The following is a 3,786-nucleotide window of genomic DNA, read 5'->3' on the forward strand; positions in this document are numbered from 1 at the left end:
TGACATTTTTTAACAATTCAATTTGGGTTCTTGGCCGGTGTATTTCCTTGGGGGGTCAGGGGGGTGGAATCTTTAGATCCCTCAGGCTGGAGAGGAGTCTTTTTCGGGAATAAGCATTCAGTGTTTTTTTTTTAAAGGAATAGAAATAGAAGGGGGGGATAAGAATAAACCCCCCCCCCCCCCCCCCCCTCACATTCCTCCGGAAAGGTCTTACATATGGAAGAGGTGCCCGGGTGCGGGTGACTTCTCCCAATGCTCGGTGGGACTTGTTCGTCAGCGTCTCAGGGTAAAATTGTCACCAATTTATGGCAGCTGTCTAAGAGACTACTTGGGCGGCAACTGAAAAGATTTGGAAACAGGTATTGGAATCTCTTAAAGACTTTCTGGGAACTAAGACAAGTGTCGGTGTCAAAAGCATGAAATTTCTGGTCTTGTTTCAAATTTTCAATCGATCATAAAGACAATGGCCTATTCTCTGTTCTTTCAAATGGCACAAAAGAAATATTAAACTCACCTGTATGACAGTTTGACCTCTGACACATACTTGCATTTTAACAAATTATGTAAGCGTCATTTCAGACCTGCCTATGCACGGTACGTACGACAGGTGACTGAACATTGACGGAGAGAGCAGAACATGGTTCTGCTCCAGAAAGAAACCCTGACGAAATAGAAAGTTTGACAAAAACGCCTTTAAAGATGTCAGACTTCAAAAATCAGCCTAGTCTTAGTAGTAGGTTCAAGTCGTATATTCGGGTAGTAGAGGGTAGGTTCAAACGGTGTATGTGACGTTTGGGAGATGAAGATCTTGTCTTCACGCATCAATTTAGTTGTGATTGCAACAGGACGACAGGTGTGCGTCGCGTGCCGGCAGCGCATTTTAGGGCTCCTTAATTACAAGAGAGGTGTCACCTTAAGAGATAAGGCGAGACGAAGTCTGTACAAGCTATTAACATGTCTTAAGAAAGGCACGTGGAGATGAGAAGCAGAGATAACCAGCTGTTGGGCTGGATTGTGAACACCTGGTGTGAAACTTAAGACGTTCAGGATGACATCTGTGCCTCAGAGAGGTGACAGGGAAGGGATTAAAGAAGCAGCTGAGAAGACTTTAACTTTGGTAAGTCAAAGAAACAAAAAGAGTTGGCGCTTACGCAGAGTAAGACAGCTTCTTGCGTCAAAAGATAAAAATTGGTCAAAATGGAACTCTATCAAGTTGCAACCACTCACTTTTGTGACAAATACTTGCCAATGGTTTTTAGTTTGCCAAAGTCAGATTTAGAAGATCACACTTTTCCACCCCTCCAGCAGAAATGAGTAACGCGGACACTCGTGTGTTGATGTTGAGTGCAATGTCATACCACGGGCCGGGCAGACAGTCGTGCATTTTTTTTTATGATACGTCAAACCAAAACAAAAAAACACTTCAATTGTGAACGTACTGAAAATGGGTCTATCAATTCGGTGATTATTCTTAATTGGATATTGTTATACCAGGCTATTACCTCCAGGAGGGGGTGGCATTTGCAATCACAATGTTTGGTTCCTCTCGCGGGGGGAAAGATAGTAGGATAACTTCTGCTGAAAATACCGGTGGGGTTATAGGAGAATTACATGTGACCTGTCATAAGCAATAGTCAGAAGTCATTTCTTTATTGTTATGCCTATGTTATGATATTGGAATGATATGGTCGGTATAATTATTCAATTTAAGTACAAATGTGTAGATATGCGAAAATAGCCACAGGGGGCCGTATTTCCACATACTGACAAAACGGACACCAGGAGGAACTGCTAATATAACAATACTCTCACAAACACAATCCACCGTGAAGAAGTTTATAAACTCAGATATTGGTGCCGCAGAATTGCCCAGTAATTAACACCCCTGACAATACCGACACAGCACGGTGAGTTCCGCACGGTGTTTCTGCGATTCTACATGACTAAAGGAAGCCGTGCATAAATGTGTTTACTCCTCCCCCGGGGGTGGGGGGTATCGCCGGTATAATGAAGTGTCTAACGACTGAATATAAACTTTGCATTCCTGTTGTCTCTAGGGGACATGACGTTCTCTCTTCGGCAGATGGTAACAATGAGATCACAAGGAAAACCCTAAAACTTTACACATTCAGGACGATCACTGGTACTCATATAGCTTTTCTTGTGATAAATCTGTCATTCGCCATTCAGTTTACTCACATTGCGTCTAAACATACAAACAACGGAGTATTAGACTTTATGAGTATGTTGTTGTTAATTAGATGCAGTACTTTGCAGGATATACGTCCGTGCAAAATGACATTACGTTTGAACAAATTCAAGGCCATTGTAATTATGCAAACCCTTCCGGAACTGTTTAAATTGATTCAAATTAGGGAATCTAATTGTAACGGCATTTGCGAAAACCGTTTCAGATATTGTGAAATCCTCTTGTATTTCAACAACTTCAGACGTCGATGCCACGTGAGTTCACTCTTGACATCAGACTCGTGGTCCTCATGAGCTCCGTGCCGTGCGTATGTAGGTTAATTGGATTTATCAAGTGTTCTTGGAACTTTTCAGTTCGCTCTCCTTCTTTCCGTACATTTGCCATCGCACAAAGCGTGCAATACGCTTATTTCCATACACTAGTACTTTCCTTAGCAACAGCTGAGGAATCGACTGGCACACGACGGGAAATCTCCACTTTACTTCGCGTGCCGAGCATTCAAATGTAAGTCGGTTGGTCTCGCGACGGCGGCGTCGATTGTTTCAGTCCTCGAGAGACTTTCCCGGAGAGGCGTGAACGTCACTCCCGGACGGAGACCACCTCCAATGTCCATTCCAAGGGACAATGTCCGTGTTTCCTACTGGGATAATCCGTGTCCACATAATCTCTAGTGTTATGTCGTTTTACTTCTGCTTTACATTCAAATGCGTCCATTCCTTTCATCCGAAACAACACACATTCGACAATGCTACAGCAACAATACAAAAAGTTGAACTGCTTTGAAATAGAATGGGCATTCTAATGTTACATTCACTTTTTTTTTATGCGGATGTACCGTTTAGTCTACATCCAATGTTCAAGCCATCCAAAATACTCACCTGCCCGTAGAAGAGAGAATCATTACCGTGGACGCACTTTCCTGGCCAATCATTCCTTTTTTGCCGAATCTTACGATCCGTACCCCCGTAGGAAGGTCTGATGTTGGCTATTTGGTATGAGTACTAGCACTACTTTTTATGCAAAGAAAAGTCACTCGCGGAATTAATATTGCCACGATTAATTAAGAAATCTCTATTGATTAATCTATACGTTTGGGTCTGTGCTGTTTCATGCCTAACATTTACCCAACTATTGCTCCAAACACTTTGAATCTCCGGTTCACACCGTCACCGTGATTTCCTGTTCCACACATTTGCCCGCTCAGAACATAATCACCAAACTTTCAGCACCATTCGCAGCTACTAAGTCTTTAATGTGTTCATGTCTACTTTTTCTTGCTTCTTGTATCATTTGCATTGATGGAAGTCAGTATAAAACACGATTAGATTGGTGAATTGTCTTATAGACATAATGGTTGATGGAAGTCATCATCATTGAAAATGATAACCTCAGCACCGCTAGCTCCAGTTTCTTACCTCCAAAATATGATTAGGTCCACAGAAAACATAAACAATGCTTTTCTCTTGGACTTGAAATGGTACTAGACTGATGTGTTTTGGTCAATGTTTGCATAGCTTACCGCAGAACATAATAATTGAGAACTAGGAAACACCTCATGCCATGGTGTGACGCCGGAC

The sequence above is a fragment of the Branchiostoma floridae genome, chromosome 2 (assembly GCF_000003815.2).
Source record: "Branchiostoma floridae strain S238N-H82 chromosome 2, Bfl_VNyyK, whole genome shotgun sequence".
Lineage (NCBI taxonomy): Eukaryota > Metazoa > Chordata > Leptocardii > Amphioxiformes > Branchiostomatidae > Branchiostoma > Branchiostoma floridae.